General features: G+C 49.2%; 1 pseudogene; it reads right to left on the bottom strand.

Moving 5' to 3' along the window:
* Positions 1–21,721, bottom strand: part of LOC147118854 (uncharacterized) — a 305,497-nt pseudogene that overhangs the window by 63,496 nt on the left and 220,280 nt on the right.

Raw genomic sequence — 21,721 nt, 5'->3', positions numbered from 1 at the left:
CCTCTAGGCTGCAAACATCACATCTGGCCTTGGAGTCCTGAAAAGAGCTTAAAAACTGTTGCACACGACAGCTCCTTACAACAGTCTCCACCCCAGATCCCCAATGGTGCAGGGAAGGACCCCCGCGTAGAGAGCTCTCCATTGGGGAACCTCGCCTCCGCTGGACAGCAAGATGACTCGCCAGTCTGATTGAGATTGGGCAATAAACTAAATTAATAAATAAATGATTCAGAAACCCGAGTCCCCGGGTCCTCAGCCCTGGTGTGAAGTACGCTGGCCACCAATTTCCTGTTACTAACTCGCACCTCAGGCCCCGCCCAGTCTGGTTTAATTACTAAATGTTTTCTAACTGTGATTTGTAACTCGAGTTCAGGCCTGTTATTCTGACAAACTTATGAGGCCTCAGTTTTTTGTGTGGCCTACCTGAGAGGCTTTAATAAACTGGCAATAAGATTTTTATTTTAAAAGCAGGAAAGTGGTGAAAAACACCACTAGCGATGCCTCAAAACTCACGGACAGAGAAATCCACTTCATCAGCGCCCCTGCCACAGGACTCAATATCCACCACTGGTGCACTGTGTCTGCAGTATGTACGGTCTACAAGATGACCACGGTCAGGCCGTGTGGAGTCAAAGGTCAGGTAAGAGAATGGATGGAAAGATCACAACAAACTTCCCTTAACTCCAACCCTCTGATTTCTGTTTTGTAGCCACCTTTCCATCCATTCTGCTGCCTGGCCCTTCACTCCACACGGCCTGACCTTGGTCATCTTGTCGATCTTACATGCTGTTTATGGATAGCAAGCTGGTTACAAAACAGAAAACAGAGAGTAGGGGTTGGGAGTAGCTACTCAGACTGGCAAAAGGTGGGAAGTGGTGTTCCACAGGGATCGGTGCTGGGACCACTGTTGTTCACCATTTACAGAAACGATTTGGACTCGGGAATCAGAAGTACAATTTCAAAGTTTGTCGATAACATCAAATTCCTGGGTGTATTCATTACGGAGGACTTAACGTGGTCACATCACATCGACGTCGTAACCAAGAAGACATGCCAATGCCTGTTCTTCCTCAGGAGACTGAAGAAATTTGGAATGGCCCCCCCAGATTCTCACCAACTTCTACCGGTGCATCATCAAGAGTATCCTGTCCAGCTGCATCACTACCTGGTATGTCAACTGCACCGCCACAGACCGCAAGGCTCTACAGATGGTGGTGAAAGCTGCACAACATACTATGGGAATTAAACTACCTGCTGTGCAGGATATCTACCCCGAGAGGTGCCGGGGGAAGGCCCTGAGAATCATCAAAGACGCGAGTCACCCCAGCCACAACCTCTTCGCCCTGCTCCCGTCCGGTAAAATATACCGAAGCATACGGTCTTGTACCAGCAGGTTTCAAAACAGCTTCTACCCCCAGGGCATAAGACTCATGAATGAATAATTCATTATTATTTATTACTTTTATTTATTATTACTGTATTTCTATTAGTATATTTTATGAATGCTATGCCATATTTATTCCAATGCTGGGAGGACTCGTAAAAATCAACATTTCATTGTGCAGTACACACGTTTGCTGCATATATGACAAATAAAATTGAATTGAATTGAGTTAATATTGAGGAAGACAAATGCAAGAAGACATTAATAAATTTCAGAATGGGCGTGCAATTGGCAAATGAATTTCACTATAGATCAGTGTGAGGGGGTGTGTTTTGGTGGGAAGAATAAGGAGGCCACACACTACCTGGACAACAAGGGGGAGAAATTGGGTTGCTTTGTGCCTCCCGCGATATTCAGCGGGAGGTTAGCGGCAGCGGTAGTTGGTAGCGCCCCGTGGCACTGCACTGCCGGCAATGATGTCATTGCCATGCGCAGCACCCCGGCTGCAACCTTGGGTTGTGACCGCTGACCTATCGCCGGACGATATGTCCGACAGGGTCAGGGGTTCTTCTTGCAGCCGTGGCGACGCCACTTAAAGGGCAGGAGTCGGGTGGCAACTTTTAATTTTGGCTGACTGCCAGCACCTGCCCCCTTCCCCTTTCTTCTTCGGGGTGTCGGCCGTGATCGCTCAGCCCAGTGCTCCTCTTGATCCGACACCCCGCTCCCCGGTGGTCCAGCAGGGCCCCGGTGTGCGCAGTGCTAGGCCCCTCCCCTTTAATCAGGGAGAGAGGTCTGCTATGATGCGGTGCTATGTGCCGACGGGCGTGGCGCTGTTACACGAAGTGCCGTGAAATTTACTGGTAGCACTTCAAGAGGGAGGGGAACACTTCCAGTAGCACCCCGCCCCCTGCCTGGGGCACTACCACTGAATTTAATGCACAAGGTCGCTAACTTTTTCGGGGCACTAAATGGGCTGAAGGAGCAGAGGGATCCAGGGATACAGATACACAAATCACTAAAAGTAGCGACACACATTAATAAGGCCATTAAAAAAAAGCACTGGGGTACATTCCTAAAGGAGCCTTCTGTTCCATGCCTAGGAGCTCTGAACCATGGCAGAGAGCGGCTGGGACACATTTCTCACACACCTCAAGATTAACCCTCACGGGGACTTTGCTGTCAGTGAAGAGAGACGAGAAAGACCAAAGTGCCGTTTGCCCCTCTCAGTGTGGCCCTGAAGGACTGTGTCCAGGCTGAAGTTCTGTTCCCGCTGTACGATCCTCCCCCAGATTGTCCTTTCTGAGCTCCAGCCATGTGATGCTAAACACTCAGGTGGGAAAGACAATAATCTACAACAATGTGTTTAAAACAAAGCTGATTTATTTGACATATATCCAGAATATTAAACTCCAGCCCAGTTCCCGGAGTTATTAACATCAGCAGAAACAAACCCTAACTGTCAGAATGATCATGGTTCAGTCCTGGATGTGATTAACAGCAGCAACAACAGCAGAATCCAACCCCTGCAGTCACTTGTGAACTCACTGGTGTTTCAGCAGGGTGGATGACTGAGCGAATCCCTTCCCACACACAGAGCAGGTGAATGGCCTCTCCCCAGTGTGAACTCGCTGGTGTATTAGCAGGTTGGATGACTGAGTGAATCCCTTCCCACACTCAGGGCAGGTGAACAGCCTCTCCCCAGTGTGAACTCGCTGGTGTGTCAGCAGGGTGGATGACTGAGTGAATCCCTTCGCACACACGGAGGAGGTGAAAGGCCTCTCCCCAGTGTGAGTGTGCTGGTGTGTCAGCAGGGTGGATGATAGACTGAATCCCTTCCCACACTCAGGACAGATGAATGGCCTCTCCCCAGTGTGAACTCGCTGGTGTGTCAGCAGGGTGGAAGACTGAGTGAATCCCTTCCCACACACAGAGCAGGTGAACGCCCTCTCACCAGTGTGAACTCGCTGGTGTGTCAGTAGGTGGGATGACTGAGTGAATCCCTTCCCACACTCAGAGCAGGTGAACAACCTCTCCCCAGTGTGAACTCGCTGGTGTGTCAGCAGGGTGGGATGACTGAGTGAATCCCTTCCCACACACAGAGCAGGTGAACGCCCTCTCACCAGTGTGAACTCGCTGGTGTGTCAGTAGGTGGGCTGACTGAGTGAATCCCTTCCCACACTCAGAACAGGTGAATGGCCTCTCCCCGGTGTGACTGTGCTTGTGTCTCGATAGGCCAGATGATCGGCTGAAGCCTCGTCCACACACAGAACACGTGTACGGTTTCTCCCCGCTGTGAACGGTGCTCTTTGCTTCCATGTTCAGAGGCCGATGATATTCAGTTCCTGATGAATCGAGTGACTGTCAGATCTTGACGTGATGTGTGGTTTGAGTTTCCCATCTGCAAATCCTCCCCTTGTAATACCCTGTAAAATGAATTTAAAACAGGGAGCATGAGAGAGAACCCACTAAAGAGGCAGGTTGTGAAATTGAGCTCAATGAATCTGGTCATTTGTGGGGCCGGCACTAGAAAAAAGTGACCAGGAAAGCTGCTGGATTGTCATAAAATCCCAACTGGTTCACGAATGTCCTTCAGGGAAGGGAATCTGCCACCTGGTCTGGGCCTCTGGCCTCTATGGGAGGAGAGAGAGGTGGGAGTGGGAGGGGGCGAAGGAGATGAACTTTATACATCTGCAACTCGACCAGAACTTTGACAGAACCTGCAAAACCCGCAACCTCAAGTACCTAGAAGGACAAGGGCAGAAGGTGCATGGGAGCATCATCATCTCCAAGTTCCCCAAGTCACACACCATCCTGACTTGGACATATATCGCCGTTGCTACATCATCACTGGGTGAAAATCCTGGAACTCCTTACCTAACAACATTGTGGGAGTACCTTCACCACACGGACTGCAGCAGTTCAAGAAGGCGACTCACCATCACCTTCTCAACGGGCAACTGGGGATTGGCCATATTTGCTGCTCTTGCTAGTGACGCCCACATCCCAAGAATGAGCTAAAACAAATCTGCAGATGTAAACTGGATTAAAAGCCTCTACAAAAATACTTGTTCCTAAAACAATACTCTTTTACATTGTAGGGACAGTGTCTGTTTAACAACCTAATCTCCCCGAGAATCCACCTCCCTTGACAGTCCCACATTGGAAATTGTTGGGTCCTCCTGGGCTCAGAAGTACTGGGGGTTAAACCCAGCAGCTTCTCCTCCATCTCCACTCCAGCTCAAACTGAAGCAACAAAAAGACCTACACAGGCGACCAGGGACCGACTTCCGTCAGCCTGCAATAAAACTCTTCCCCACAGCCGCTGACTAATGGCGGCCGCAGCACCCACAAGTCCCCGTGCCCCAGAAACCGCTCTATCCAATGTGCTGATTTCCCCGCTGAGATTGCGCATGCTCCCCAGGGACGCGGGCCATTCTGGGAGCCTGGCTCCTGTCCTTTGTCCCGAGTCTGACTCGGTGGAATCTGCTGAAGAAACTGGGAAGCTATGGCTCGGATGGGGGAGGCGCTGCACCCTGGGTTTCCTGGTGCCGGGGCCCTGGCCACACGTCCACCGAGCCCGGCCGCTCTGATTCTGATTGAGTTTTTTGATGAGGTAACAGAGAGGGTTGATGAGGGCAATGCGGTTAACGTGGTGTACCTGGATTTCCAAAAGGTGTTCAACAAAGTGCCACATAATAGGCTTGCCAGCAAAGTTGAAGCCCATGGAATAAAAGGGACAGTGGCAGCATGGATACGAAATTGGCTAAGTGACAGAAAACAGAGAGTAGTGGTGAACAGTTGTTTTTCGGACTGGAGGAAGGTACACAGTGGTGTTCCCCAGGGGTCGGTACTAGGACCACTGCTTTACTTGATATGTATTAATGACTTAGACTTGGGTGTACAGAGCACAGTTTCAAAATATGCAGATGACACAAAACTTGGAAGTATACTGAACAGTGGGGAGGATAGTGATAGACTTCAAGAGGACATAGACAGGCTGGTGGAATGGGCGGACACGTGGCAGATGAAATTTAATGCAGAAAAGTGTGAAGTGATACATTTTGGTAGGAAGAACGAGGAGAGGCAATATAAACTAAAGGGTACAATTCTAAAGTGGGTGCATGAACAGAGAGACCTGGGCATATGTGTGCACAAATCATTGAAGGTGGCAGGGCAGGTTGAGAAAGCAGTTAAAAAAGCATACGGGATCCTGGGTTTTATAAATAGAGGCATAGTGTCCAAAAGCAAGGAAGTTATGATGAACCTTTATTAAACACTGGTTCGGCCTCAACTGGAGTATTGTGTCCAATTCTGGGCATCGCACTTTATGAAGGATGTGAAGGCCTCAGAGAGGGTGTAGAATAGATTTACAAGAATGGTTCCAGTGATAATGGATGAGGGACTTTAGTTATGTGGATAGACTGGAGAAGCTGGGGTTGTTCTCCTTAGAGCAGAGAAGGTTGAGAGGAGATTTGATAGAGGTGTTCAAAATCATGAGGGTTCTAGACAGAGTAGATAGAGAGAAACTGTTCCCATTGGCAGAAGGGTCGACAACCAGAGGACACAGATTTAAGGTGATTGGCAAAAGAACCAAAGACGACATGAGGAAAAAAAAATTTATGCAGCGAATGGTTAGGATCTGGAATGCACTGCCTGAAAGGGTGGTGGAGGCAGATTCAATCATGGCTTTCAAAAGGGAATTGGATAAGTACCTGAAGTAAAGAAATTTGCAGGGCTATGGGGAAAGGGCAGGGAGTGGGACTTGCTGAAGTGATCTTGCAGAGAGCTGGCACAGGCTCGACGGGCCGAATGGCCTCCTTCTGTGCTGTAACCATTCTATGATTCTATTAGTGGCAAGTAACATTCACACCACACAAGTGCCAGGCAATGACCATCTCCAACAAGCGAGACTCTAACCATCTCCCCTTGACATTCAATGGCATTACCATCACTGAATCCCCCACTATCAACATCCTGGGGGTTACCATTGATCAGAAACTGAACTGGACCAGCCATATAAATACTGTGGCTACAACAGCAGACCAGAGGCTGGGAATTCTGCGGTGAGTGTCTCACCTCCTGACTCCCCAAAGCTTTTCCACCATCTACAAGGCACAAGTCAGGAGTGTGATGGAATACTCTCCACTTGCCTGGATGAGTGCAGCTCCAACAACACTCAAGAAGCTCGACACCATCTTCTATCTATATATGTAAAGGGATCCGTCTGTATGTCTGTCTGTCTGTATGTCTGTCTGTCTGTATGTCTGTCTGTCCGCTATACACTCAAAAGTTATAGAGCGTACCTACACATATGTTATATCAAAAGAAAGCTTATGATTAGGGGAGTCTCATAGGCGTATTTACTTTTTGGTCAGACAAAAATTGTTCGGACAGTATACAAAAATGTTCAAAAATCCGCTCATTAGCGGTTGACCAATCCTACCGCTCATTAGCGTTGAGTGACGTGATGGTTGACCAATCATACAGGGGATAGCGCTGACTGATGTGATGGTTGACCAATCGGTGCGTCACAGGGGGCATTTCATTACAAGTGTGGGTGGGACCTAATCCTGCAGCCTGCCAAAACGTAGCTGCCATTTTTTTCACTGCTTTTACTCAACAGCGAGCGGGGCAGCTGCAGCAGCCCGCCGGAGCGGGAGGTAAGTTGGGGTCACTCGGGCCGGGCCTTACAACCGCTCGGCCTGAGACACAGAGCGGTGGAGCGGTAGCAGCCGGCCGTAAACCGCACGGCCCGAGACACAGAGCGGGGGAGTGGCGCGGCGGCCGGCCACAGCGGGAGCTCAGCTGGGGTCGCTCGCGCTGGGCCTGACCGCTACACCACGCACGGGGCCTCCGGCTAACCAAGGCTGGACTCCCTCTCTCTCTCTCTCTCTCCTCCTCTCTCTCTCCTCCCCCCCTCTCCTCCCCCCCTCTCCTCCCCCTCTCTCTCTTCCCCCCTCTCTCCTCCCCCTCTCTCTCCTCCCCCTCTCCTCCCCCGCTCCTCCCCCCCTCTCTCCTCCCCCCCTCCTCCCCCCCTCTCTCTCCTCCCACCGCTCTCTCTCTCTCCCCCTCCCTCTCTCCTCCCCCCCTCTCTCCTCCCCCCTCTCTCCTCCCCCTCTCCTTCCCCCTCTCTCTCCTCCCCCCCTCTCTCCTCCCCCCCTCTCTCCTCCCCCCTCTCCTCCCCCCTCTCTCTCCTCCCCCCCTCTCTCCTCCCCCCCTCTCTCTCCTCCCTCCCCTCTCTCTCCTCTACTTTTTTCATAACAACATGCCCTCAAAAAACCCTCGGCACCGCTGGGCACTCCAGCTAGTTCAGGATAAAGCAGCCTATTTGATTGGCACTCCATCCACCACCTTCAACATTAACTCCCTCCACCACCAGCGCACCACAAGAGCAGACCAGAGGCTGGGAATTCTGTGGTGAGTGTCTCACCTCCTGACTCCCCAAAGCCTTTCCACCATCTACAAGGCACAAGTCAGGAGTGTGATGGAATACTCTCCACTTGCCTGGATGAGTGCAGCTCCAACAACATTCAAGAAGCTCGACACCATTCAGGATAAAGCAGCCCGCTTGATTGTCACTCCATCCACCACCTTCAACATTCACTCCCTCCACCACCAGCGCACTGTGTCAGCAATGTGTACCATCTACAAGATGCACTGCAGCAACTCGCCAAAGCTCCTTCAACAGCACCTTCCAAACCCGTGACCTCTACCACTTAGAAGGACAAGGGCAGCAGACGCATGGGAACATCACCACCTACACGTTCCCCTCCAAGCCACACACCATCCTGACTTGGACCTGTATCGCCGTTCCTTCACTGTCGCTGGGCCAAAATGCTGGAACTCCCTTCCTAACAGCATTGTGGGTGTACCTACACCATATGGACTGCAGCGGTTCAAGAAGGCGGCTCACCACCATCTTCTCAAGGGCAATTAGGGATGGGCGCTAAATGCAGGCCTAGCCAGCGACGCCCACATCCCATCAATGAATAAAGAAAAATATATTAGAAAGTTTGTTCCACAGAAGCACGAGGTTTATCTACTTTTATTGATGAATTTAAAAAGTCTGTATTAAAACCTGAGCCAGTGTGTTTTGAGACAAAGAGCCTTGCGTCCAATAAGGGGAATAAAGGCCCACAGTCTCCCCTGACCCCGGGCCCTGAACAAGGTGTTGTGTCTGTGTATAATAAGACATAGACTGCAGGAGAAACGGTACAACAGGTGTTTAGTGAATGAGGGTTACTCTAGAACTAACTGTGCAGATCACTACTGAGGGTTTATATACAGGTGTGGTCACTGCCGGTACTAAAGTAAAAAGGAGCTGTAAAAAGTAGATTCTCCCCTTAAAGGTACATACATTACAATTCCTCCCCTTTTAGATTAACAGTACCATAACACGCATTTAACAATTAAATATCAAACTAATTACAATTAACACTTTTAACATGCAACATTAGCTGAAAATAGTCTATTTATAAATTCAGTCTTTGGGGAGGCTTCCTGATCCTTTCTGGATAGCGCCTTTCCAGAGTGTCTTGCTCTTGGTGCGGAGGCGATTCTGGCCCCCTGTCGTCGGTTGGTTCATCCGCTTCCGATGCTACTGTTTCTGGGGTAGATGCTACCTGTACATTGGGTTCATCACCAGGTACGTATGGGTGAGACATGGGGTTGACTCGTTCCTGTGACTAGGATCTGGTCAGCATGGCGTCTCACAATGTTCTCCCCAACATCCACTGTGTACATTGGTGGCCCCTGCTGTGTGCATATCATTCCTGGTTGCCATTTCTCTGTTCAGTAGTCACAGGCCAAGACTGGTTGCCCTACATTGAAGCTCCTTGTCGGCTTCTCATTGATGTGCTGGAATTGTTTACTCTCAACATCTCTTCGTACATTTGGTCTGAGCAAATCCAGACGAGATCTCAACCTTCAGTTAAAGAACATCATGGCCGGGGCCTGGTTGGTGACTGCATGTGTCGCATTTTTGTAGGCTAACAGGAAATTGTCCACCTTATGCTGCAGTGGAATGTCGTCATCGCACATGGCCTTTACTGCTTTTTTAAAGGTTTGTACGAACCTCTCAGCCAATCCATTTGTGGCTGGATGATACGGGGCGGATGTGTAATGCCTTACCCCATTCCTTTTCATAAATCTTCAAAACTCTTCGGACACAAACTGTGGTCCGTTATCAGAGCAAATCTGCTCTGGCAAGCCGTTCCTGGCAAAAATGGTCCGTAGGACTGCAATAGTTTTCTCCGTGGTGGTGGAGGACATTTTGATCACCTCAGGCCATTTCGAGTGCGCATCCACGGCTATTAAAAACATTGAGTCCATGAATGGACCAGCAAAATCAATATGCACCCGTTGCCATGGAGATGAAGGCCACTCCCATGGGTGTAGATGGGCGTGTGGTGGTGCATTTTGGACCTTCTGGCATCCTGAGCAGCTCTTTGTCAGGTCCTCGATTTGCTGATCGATCCCCGGCCACCACACATAAGCCCTAGCAAAGCTTTTCTTTTTCACCCCTCCCAGATGACCTTCGTGAAGCTCATTGAGCACTCTCTCCCTTAACTTGGGTGGAATTACCACTCGGGATGCACACATTAAGGTCCCCTGGCACACTGACAGCTGTTCTCTTCTGGATGAGAATGCTGGCAACAGTGAGTCGCCATGTGCTGGCCATCCCTTCACCGTCAAATCATATACCCGAGACAGTGTCGGGTTATTTCGGGTCTCCTTCTCTATACCAGCGTTAGTTACTAGCAAGCATTCAATTATATTCGAATGAAATATTTTGACAGGATCCACTGCTGGTGCTTCCTCCGCAGTAGGCAGTGGCAGGCGTGATAACCCATCAGCGTTTCCATGCTGTTTCGTGCCCTTATACTCAATTTCAGATTGGTGCGCCCCTAGAAAAAGGGACCATCTTTGTAGCCATTGCGCAGTCATCACCGGAACGCCCTTCTTTGGATTAAAGATGGAGACAAGTGGTTGGTGGTCAGTCAGCAAGGTGAACTTCTGCTCGTGCAGATAGTGATTGAACTTTTTCACTCCCCACACTAGGCTGAGGGCCTCCCTGTCAATCTGGGCGTAGTTACGCTCGGCTGAGGTTAGTGACCGAGACGCAAAGGCTACTGGCCTCTCCGAGCCGTCCGGGAATTTGTGCGACAGCACCGCTCCAATGCCATAGGGTGATGCATCACACGCCAACCGAATTGATGGTGCTGGGTTGAAATGAGGTAACACCTCTTTTGATGTGATCAATGCTTTGCTATTCTGGAAAGCTCGTTTACATTCGTCACTCCACTTCCATGGTACCCCCGTTTGCAGTAGGGTGTTCAGTGGGTGTAGTATGGTAGACAAATTCGTCAAGAACTTATGGTAGTAGTTCACCAGCCCGAGGAACGACCTCAGTTGTGACACATTTTCCGGTGCTGGAGCCTTGACTACTGCCTCAATCTTTTCAGGGGACTGATGTAACCCCTCTTTATCAATAACATGGCCACAATACGAGATCTGCTTCTGGAAAAACTCGCATTTGTGGCGATTAGCTCGGAGCCCATATTCCTTCAATCTAGTGAGCACCTGCTCCAGGTTGGCGAGGTGATCACTGTCATTTTCGCCCGTGACCAGGATGTCGTCCAAATAACACTGGGTCCCTGGAATCCCTTGCAGGACTTGTTCCATTGCCCTTTGCCAAATAGCCGGAGCTGATGCTACCCCGAACACCAGCCGGTTGTATTGGTAGAGACCTTTATGAGTGTTGATCGTGAGGTACTGTTTCGAGGCTTCTTCTACCTCCATTTGCAGGTACGCCTGGGCCAGATCAATCTTATTGAAGCATTTCCCTTCCGATAGCGAGGCAAAAATATCTTCAATCCGCGGAAGCGGATATTGTACAGTGTGCAGGACTGGGTTCACTGTCACCTTAAAGTCCCCACAGATGCGAACCTTCTTTGGTTCCCCAGGCGTATTACTCAACGACTACTTCATTACAGGAACGATGGGTGTACTTCTCCTGTGGAGATTTCTTGCTGCTGGTTTTCTTTCCCGACCTGCAGACTCTTGCTATGTGTCCTACTTTTCCACACTGTCTGCACACTTTGTCCTTGAACCAGCAATCATTATGGTCATGTGTTGTTCTGCCGCAGCGATAGCACTTCACTGTTCCGTATGACATTTCATTTGTGCCATATTCTTGTGGTCTCTGTTGTATCTCTGCAGCGCCCCGTGCTGCTGCTTCGTGTGATACTGCAATGCTGAAAGCCTTGTCCAGCGTAAGATCCTTTTCTGATAGAAGCCATTTCTGGGTTCCTTCACTTTGAAGCCCACACACAAACTTGCCCCTTAAAGTATCTGCTAGTCCCGTTCCAAACTGGCAGTGTTTCGATAGCTTGCGCAGTTCCGTTAAATAGTCAGCATTACTTTCATCTTTATGCTGGTTCCTTTTGTGAAACTTAAATCTTTCTGCTATCAGCAGCGGTGTGGGGTTTAAGTGGTCCTGTAGGATTGACACTATGTTTTCAAAATCCTTTTCTACTGGCTTCTCTGGGGTTACTAGGTTTCGTAGTAAGCCATACGTTTTTGCACCCATTGAATTCAACAATACCGTCGCCAATGTTGTGTCTGTGTATAATAATACACAGACTGCAGGAGAAACGGTGCAACAGGTGTTTACTGAGTGAGGGTTACTCTAGAACTAACTGTACGGATCACTACTCAGGGTTTATATACAGGTGTGGTCACTGCCGGTACTACAGTATACAGGAGCTGTAAAAAGTAGTTCTCCCCTTAAAGGTACATACATTACACAAGGGACTGGAGAAACTCGCTGCCCTGCGGATCAGACAATTAGCCGGCGCTAGTCCCGCCCCTCGGGCTCCCCGATTGGTTGGAGGACCCGCCGCCAGCTCGCTCCTCCAGCCCTGCCCCACTTGCTCCCTATTGGTCGGAAGCTCCCGTCAATCAGGCCGTGGGCCTGGGTCACGTGTCCCCGAGGAGATCACGTGCACCGTCCAACTGACGCCGCTCGGTCCGGGGCCTCGCGGCCTCTCAGGTTTTTCTATTTCTCTTTATTCTCTCCCGATCCACCCCTCCCCCCCGCCCCGCGTGTTTCTCCACCCAATCGGAGCGGAGAAAACTCACTTTGCGTCACCGATCGCGACTCTGTAACCGACACCAAGGCCTTTCCCCGGAATGCCTCGCGCCGACTCCGTCCGACAGGATCCGAGTGCGCAGGCGCAGCTCCGAGTGGGGGAGGGGGTTGGTCTCCTCTGGGCCTGCGCGGTTATTACCCTTGGTGACCGGGAGGGGTCGCTGTGACGGACTCGGCCCAAACCGCCGCTCTGTGTGCGCATGCGCGGACTCTCTGTCCCCGGTAGGAGCAGGAGTGGCCATTCGGCCCCTCGAGCCTGTTCCACCATTCAATGAGACCATGGCTGATCATCACCTCAACTCCATTCCCCATATCCCTTGATTCCCCCAGAGTCCAAAAATCTATCTCAGCCTTGAATATACCCAATGACTGAGCCTCCACCGCCCTCTGGGGTAGAGAATTCCAAAGATTCACCACCCTCTGTGTGAAGAAATTTCTTCTCATCTCAGTCCTGAATGGCCGACCCTTTATCCTGAGGCTGTGGCCCCTGGTTCTAGACTCCCCAGCCAAGGGAAACATTCTCCCAGCATCCACCCTATCAAGCCCTGTAATAATTCTGTATGCTTCAATAAGATCCCCTCTCATTCTTCTGAATTCAAGAGAATACAGGCCTAGTTTACTCAATCTCTTCTCATACGACAGTCCCACCATCCCAGGAATCAATCTAGTGAACTTTCGCTGCACTCCCTCTATGGCAAGTATATCCTTCCTTAGGTAAGGAGACCAAAATTGTACACAATACTCCAGGTGTGGTCTCACCAAGGCCCGATATAATTGGAGTTAGACTTCTTTACTCCTGTACTCAAATCCTCTTGTAATGTCTATCAACCATCAGCTAGAAGAGGTCGCTGGTGAGACCAGTGAAGAAAGAAAGACTTGCATTTATATAGCGCCTTTCACCACCACCGGGCATCCCAAAGTGTTTTACAGCCAATTAAGTACTTTTGAAGTGTAGTCACTGTTGTAATGTAGGAAACATGGCAGTCAATTAGCACACAGCAATCTCCCACAAACAGCAAGGTGATAATAACCAGATAATCTATCTTTTTATGTTGATTGAGAGATAAACATTGGCTAGGAGACTGGGGATAACTGCCCTGCTCTTTCCCACATTACAACAGTGACTACTTCATTGTAGTACTTCATTGGCTGTAAAGCACTTCAAGACATCTGGTGGTCATGAAAGGCACTATATAAATGCAAGTCTTCCTTTCTTGAAATAGTGTCATGGGATCTTTTATATCCACCTGAGAGAGCAGACGGGGCCTCAGTTTAATGTCTCATCCGAAAGACGGCACCTCCGACAGTGCAGTTGTCCCTCAGCATTGCACTGGAGTGTCAGCCTAGATTTTGGTGCTCAAGTCTCTGGAGTGGGACTTGAACCCACAACTTTCTGACTCAGAGGCGAGAGTGCTACCTACTGAGTCACAGCTGACACTAAAGAACAAGTAGTTCTGCCGAACGGTCATCGACCTGAAACGTCGATGACCCTTCTGTTTCTCTCTCCACAGATGCTGCCTGACCTGCTGAGTATTTCCAGCAGTTTCTGTTTTTATTAAAGAAACGAGGGAGTGATTGCTGACAGAAAGAATGTTGGGTCGTCCTGCGCATGCGCACCTCCCTGGCGGCTGAGACAAAACACCGACTTGCCCCCACCTGAGCCGTGCATGCGTACCAGATGTTGCAGCTCCGCATGCATGCCTGGTGTTCCAACCGCGGGGTTTTGTGCGCTGAGCATACACGTTGTGGGCCGATCGGGACGGGCGATTGTGGAGCAGGAGGGAGAGTGCGGGGGCCATAAGCACATGCGCGGGACTCAGTGTCAACAGAGCACTTTCTGGAGCGTGGGGGCTTGTGGGTATTACAGCCGCCATTACTGCTGATCCTTTCAACCAACCTGTGCAGCAGCTGGGGCCTTAAAATCAGCCTCACTGCCCCTAGGGTCGGAAAGGGGTCAATTAAACAACAGTTTGCCTCTGATCCTTTTCTGATCTCATTTTACAGGGCTATAGAAGTGGAGCAGTTACAGGCGGGAAGCTCAGACCCAACATCATGTCAAGACCTGACAGAGACGCTCGATTCATCAGGACCTCAATATCATTGGCCTTTGCACATGGAAGGAGAAAGCAGCGATCGCAGCGATGACAAACTGCACACGTGTTCAGTGTGTGGACGCGGATTCAGCCGATCGCCTGACCTGGTGAGACACGTGCACCGTCACACCGGGGAGAAACTGAGTAAAGGTGGGGATGGCGGGAAGGGATTCAGTTCCCCATCTGCATTGGAAGTTCAACAGCGCAGTCGCACCAGGGACAGTCCATTCACCTGCTCCGTGTGTGGAAAGGGAATTGTTTGTTCATCCCACCTGCAAACACGCCAGCCAGTTCACACTGATGAGAGGCCATTTAACTGTCCTGACTGTGGTAAGAGCTTTAAAAGCTCTGGGCAGCTGAAGGGACACCAGCGAGTTCACACTGGAGAGAACCCCTTTAAATGTTCTGACTGTGGGAAGAGCTTTAAAAGCCCCCAGGATCTGAAGGGACACCAGCGAGCTCACAATGATGAGAGACCATTTCAATGTTCTGACTGTGGGAAGAGCTTTAAAAGCCCCCGGGAACTGAAGGGACACCAGCGAGCTCACACTGATGAGAGACCGTTTCAGTGTCCTAACTGTGGGAAGAGCTTTAAAAGCCCCGGGGAACTGAAGCAACACCAGCGAGCTCACACTGATGAGAGGCCGTTTAACTATCCTGACTGTGGTAAGAGCTTTAAAAGCACTGGGGAGCTGAAGAGACACCAGTGAGTTCACACTGGAGAGAACCTCTTTAAATGTTCTGACTGTGGGAAGAGCTTTAAAAGCTCCGGGGAGTTGAAGAGACACCAACACCTACACACTGGGGAGAGGCCGTTCACCTGCTCTGAGTGTGAGAAGGGATTCACTGAGTCATCCCACCTGCTGGTACATCAGCGAGTTCACACTGGGGAGAGACGATTCACCTGCTCCGTGTGTGGGAAGGGATTCGCTCAGCTCTCCAACCTGCTGGTACACCAGTGAGTTCACACTGACGAGAGACCCTTTAAATGTTCTGACTGTGGGAAGAGCTTTAAAAGCTCCGGGGAGCTGAATGGACACCAGCGAGTTCATACTGGGGAGAGACGCTTTAAATGTTCTGAGTGTGGGAAAAGTTTTAAAAGCCCCCGGGAGCTTAAGCAACACCAACACCTACACACTGGGGAGAGGCCGTTCACCTGCTCTGTGTGTGAGAAGGGATTCACTCAGCCATCCCACCTGCTGGCACATCAGCGAGTTCACACTGATGAGAGACACTTTAAATGTTCTGACTGTGGGAAGAGCTTTAAAAGCCCCTGGGAACTGAAGGAACACCAGCGAGTTCACACTGATGAGAGACCCTTTCAGTGTCCTGACTGTGGGAAGAGCTTTAAAAGCTCTAACATCCTTAAGGGACACCAGCGTGTTCACACTGATCATCGAATCTAACAGCACAGAAGGAGGTGATTCGGCCCATCGGGTCTGTGCCGGCTCTTTGAAAGAGCTGTCCAATTTAGTCCCAAACCCCAGCTTTATCCCCAGAACTCTGCAAACTAGTCCTCTTCAAGTACGTGTCCAATTACCGTTTGAAAGTTCCTGTGGAACCTGATTCCAGCATCCTTTCAGATGGTGCGTTCCAGATCTTAACAACCTTCTGTGTGAAAACAATTCTCCTCATTTCCCCTCTAGTTCTTTTAGCAACTATTTTCAATCTGTGACCTTTGGTTACCGACCCACTTGCCAGAGTGAACAGTTTCTCCCTACTTGCTCGATCAAAACCCCCTCATCATTTTGAACACCTCTATTAGGTCTCCTCTTAACCTTCCCTGCTCTAATGGGAACAATCCCAGCTTCTCTAATTTAGAAGGTTAAGGTGTGATCTGATCGAAGTTTTCAGGATATTAAGGGGAACAGATAGGGTAGATAGAGAGAAACTATTTCCGCTGGTTGGGGAGTCTAGGACTGGGGGCACAGTCTAAAAATTAGAGCCAGACCTTTCAGGAGTGAAATTAGGAAACATTTCTACACACAAAGGGTGGTAGAAGTTTGGAACTCTCTTCCGCAAACGGCAATTGATGCGAGATCAATTGTTAATTTTAAATCTGAGATTGATAGGTTTTTGTTACCCAAAGGTATTAAGGGATATGGGCCAAAGGCAGGTGTATGGAGTTAGGTCACAGATCAGCCATGATCTCATTGAATGGCGGAACAGGCTCGAGGGGCTGAATGGCCTCCTCCTGTCCTATGTTTCTAACTAGTGATTTGTAAAGGTTTAGTGTAACTTCCTTGTTTTTGTATTCAATGGCCCTGTTTACAAAGCCAAGTATTCCATACGCTTTCTGAACCGCCTCACCAACTTGCCGTGGCACTTTCAAAGATTTGTGAATATGGACCCCCATGCCCCTCTGCTCTTGCACCCCCTCAAAATAGTCCCATTTAGATTATACGGCCTCTCCCTGTTGTTTCTCCCAAAGTGCATCACTTCACCCTTATCATTTAATTTCATCTGCCTTGTGTCTGCTCATTTCACAGTCTGTCTCTGTCCTTCTGAAGTCTCTACTACTATGCTCACTATTTACGACGTTGCCAAGTTTTGTATCATCTGTAAATTTCGAAATTGTACACCTATACCCAAGTCCAGGTCAGTTATATATAACAAGAAAAGCAATGGTCCTAATCCCGGCCCCTGGGGGAACCCACTGCATACTTCCCTCCAGTCAGAAAAACATCCCTCAGCACTGCTCACTGTCTCCTCTCCCTTAGCCAATTATACCCAAATTACCATCAGCCCTTTAATTCCCTGTGCTTCTATTTTCCGAGTATGCCTCTTATGTGGTACTTTATCAAATGCCTTTTGAAAGTCCATATATACAACATCTACTGCACTACCTTCATCAACCCTCTGTTACTTCATCAAAGAACTCAATCAGGTTAGTCAGACACAATTTACCTTTAACAAATCCATGCTGGCTGCCCCTTATTAACCCATGTTTCTCCAAGTGAGAATTAATTTTGTCCTTGACAATGGTCTCTAGTCGTTCACCCACCACTGACATTAGACTGATTGGCCTGTAATTACCAGGTTTATCCCTCTCCCCTTTTTTAAACAGGGTGTAACATTTGCAATCCTCCAGTCTTCTGGCACCACTCCCATATATCTGAGGGAGATTGAAAGATTGTGGTCGGAGCTTCTGCTGTCTCCACCCTAGCTTCCCTCAGCAATCTAGGGTGCATCCTATCTGGACCGGGTGACTTGTTAACTTTGAGTGATGACAACCTATTTAGCACCTCCTTTCTATCCATTTTATCCAATTTCTCTACTCCCCCCTCCTCTACTGCGACATTAACTTCATCCCCTTCTTTAGTGAAGACAGATGCTAAGTACTCATTCAGTACCTCAGCCACGCCCTCTGCCTCCGTATGATGAGCTCCTATTTGGTCCCTAATCGGCCCCACCGTTCCTTTAACTATCCTTTTACTTTTCATATGCTTATGAAAGATTTTTGGGTTCCCTTTTACGTTACCCACTAATCTTTTCTCGTATTCTCTCCCTTGTGTCAGCTGTGTCTCAGTGGGTAGCACACTCGCCTCTGGGTCAGAAGGTTGTGGGTTCATCGTCCCACTCCAGAGACTTGAGCACATAAAGCTAGGCTAACACTCCAGTGCAGTGCTGAGGGAGTGCTGCACTGTCAGAGGTGCCGTCTTTCTGATGAGACTTTAAACTGAGGTCCTGTCTGCTCTCAGGTGGATGTAAAAGATCCCATGGCACTATTTTGAAGAAGAGTAGGGGAGTTATCCCCGGTGTCCTGGCCAATATTTATCCCTCAACCAACATAACAAAAACAGATAATCTGGTTATTATCACATTGCTGTTTGTGGGAGCTTGCTGTGTACAAATTGGCTGCCGTGTTTCCCACATTACAACAGTGACTCCACTTCAAAAGTACTTCATTGGCTGTAAAGAGCTTTGAGATGTCCGGTGGTCATGAAAGGCGCCATATAAATGCAAGTCTTTCTTCCATATATCCTTTTTCAATTTCCCCCGCACTCTCTGTATTCTCCTGGTTTTTGACGGTATTCTGTACCTGACATCTGTCGTAAACCTCCTTTTTCTGTTTTATTCTAACCTCTACATCCTTTGTCATCCAGGGAGCTCGAGCTTTGGACGCCCCATCTTTCCTCCTTATGGGAATATGCTTGGTTTGTACCCGGTGTCAAATTTTGTTTTATAACGTGAAGCGCGTTGGGACATTTTACTACATTAAAGATGTTATATAAATACAAGTTGTTGTTATTGTCTGAAACTAACAAATTCCAGAGAGGAAAAATAACAGTATTTTTACTCCCAAATATTAAATATTTTGTTCCACGAAGTTTATCTGCTTTTATTCATGAATTTAAAAAGTCTGTATTAAAACCTGAGCCAGTGTGTTGTGAGACAAAGAGCCTTGTGTCCAATAAGGGGAATAAAGGCCCACAGCCTCCCCTGGCCCTGGGCCCTGAACAAGGGACTGGAGAAACTCGCTGCCCTGCGGATCAGACAATCAGCCGGCGCTAGTCCCGCCCCTGGGGCTCCCCGATTGGTTGGAGGACCCGCCGCCGGCTCGCTCCTCCAGCCCTGCCCCACTTGCTCCCTATTGGTCAGAAGCTCCCGTCAGTCACCCGGGCAGTGTGAGCTGAGCATGCGCGGAAAAAATATAAAAATATAATAGGGGCCGAGGTTATGATCTGAAATTGTTGAACTCGATATTGAGTCCGGAAGGCTGTAAAGTGTCTAATCAGAACAGCACCTCATCTTCCGATCAGGCACTTTATAGTCTTCCGGACTCAATATCGAGTTCAACAATTTCAGATCATAACCTCGGCCCCTGTTATATTTTTTATCCACACCTTTGGTTTGTGCCTTTTCCTTTCTTTTTCTCTCTCTCTCCCACATGGCAGCTGTCCTTCACACTGCCAGCGCATTTCACACTTCATCTAGAGCCATTGTCTGTTTCTTTACCTGTCCTATTACTATCTCGGCTCTGTCATGTATGTACCTTTAAGGGAGAGAACTACTTTTTACAGCTCCTGTATACTGTAGTACCGGCAGTGACCACACCTGTATATAAACCCTGAGTAGTGATCTGTACCGTTAGTTCTAGAGTAACCCTCATTCAGTAAACACCTGTTGTACCGTTTCTCCTGCAGTCTGTGTCTTATTATACACAGACACAACATTGGCGACGAGCAGATTCGAACCAACCTGCAACTCTGCATCACCTCCCAGGGATTCGCTCCTGGAGGACAGTGGAAGGAGGTCGAGTCCAGAAGCACGGGCGTTGACCACGGGCAACCACCCAGTCATCCAGCGGAGATTTGAGCATCGCAGGCGAGGCTGTCGAGAGCCAGGCTTGGCTTTCCAATCACGGTGGTCCAGCGAATAGGGCTGGCAACAGGTACTGCACAGACCCTTCCCGGACAGTGGCGGCTAGAGCCGACCGAGTGGCACAGAAAAAGGCCGAGCAGCGTCGACGGGGGAGAGAGAGAGGCCAGAGCGCACAGGACACAGCCGGTGTTCAGGACTGAGCGGCGTCAACGGGGAGAGAGACGAGAGAGAGCAGAGCGCAGCCGGTGTTCAAGGGCTGAGCAGTGTCAACGGGGGAGAGAGGCACGCAGGAAAACGCGAGGCGCTGCCATTGCCACGAGGACCGCAGAGAGCGGCATTGGCAGCAGCGCAGGAGCAGTGCATGAAACCCACAGGGCGTCGCCATTTGCCACGAGGACCGCCGAAAGTGGCGTTGGCAGCAGCGCGGGAGACGCCATTTTAAGCCGCAGTGTGGAAGAAAGGAAAGCGCGGGAGACGCCATTTTATGCCGCAGCGGGGAAGAAAGGAAAGCGCGGGAGATGCCATTTTAAGCCAGTCTAACCATACCCAAAAATACCGAAGAGTGGCAGTATCACAGCGTTCGACAATGAAGTCGAAGATTGGACGACATATGTCGAACACATAGAAGTATACTGCAAGGCGAATGAAGTGCCAGATGACAAGAAAGCGCTGGTATTGTTGAATTCAATGGGTGCAAAAACGTATGGCTTACTACGAAACCTAGTAACCCCAGAGAAGGCAGTAGAAAAGGATTTTGAAAACATAGTGTCAATCCTACAGGACCACTTAAACCCCACACCGCTGCTGATAGCAGAAAGATTTAAGTTTCACAAAAGGAACCAGCATAAAGATGAAAGTAATGCTGAGTATTTAACGGAACTGCGCAAGCTATCGAAACACTGCCAGTTTGGAACGGGACTAGCAGATACTTTAAGGGACAAGTTTGTGTGTGGGCTTCAAAGTGAAGGAACCCAGAAACGGCTTCTATCAGAAAAGGATCTTACGCTGGACAAGGCTTTCAGCATTGCAGTATCACACGAAGCAGTAGCATGGGGCGCTGCAGAGATACAACGGAGACCGCAAGAATATGGCACAAATGAAATGTCATACGGAACAGTGAAGCGCTATCACTGCGGCAGAACAACACATGACCATAATGATTGCTGGTTCAAGGACAAAGTGTGCAGACAGTGTGGAAAAGTAGGACACATAGCAAGAGTCTGCAGGTCGGGAAAGAAAACCAGCAGCAAGAAATCTCCACAGGAGAAGTACAAGAAGGTACATAAGGTGACGGAGAGTACTTCAGACGAACAGAAAAGTGATACAGACTCTGGAAGCAAGGAGCTGGGTTGTCTGAAACTACATAATGTGATCAAAACGGAGGATCACCAAACTGTCTGTGTCACGCTCAAGATAGCAGGATTCCAAGTGAAAATGGAATTGTACACAGGATCAGCCCTAACAGTCATAAACCAAAGGGACTACAAGCAGCTATTCTCACATATACCCTTGAGAGATACAAAGATTGTCTTGAAGACGTACACGGGGCAAAAAGTCTACCCCAAAGGAAAAATAAGGGTGAACGTTATATATAACGGCAAGGAAACACCAAAAATGGACCTATATGTATTGCCAGATGGAGGACCACCACTACTAGGACGTGAATGGATCCGGAAGATACAGCTAAATTGGCATTCCATACAAGCACTGACTGTAGATGCCAAAAAGGATGACGACGTCACACCTGGATGACTGTCAAAAATGCTA

This window comes from Somniosus microcephalus, chromosome 4, assembly GCF_052327205.1.
Source record: "Somniosus microcephalus isolate GS21.2 chromosome 4, FLI_Smic_1.0, whole genome shotgun sequence".
In the NCBI taxonomy this organism is placed as follows: domain Eukaryota; kingdom Metazoa; phylum Chordata; class Chondrichthyes; order Squaliformes; family Somniosidae; genus Somniosus; species Somniosus microcephalus.
The sequence above is the reverse complement of the archived record's forward strand: the minus strand, read 5'-3'. Positions and strand labels throughout refer to the sequence as shown.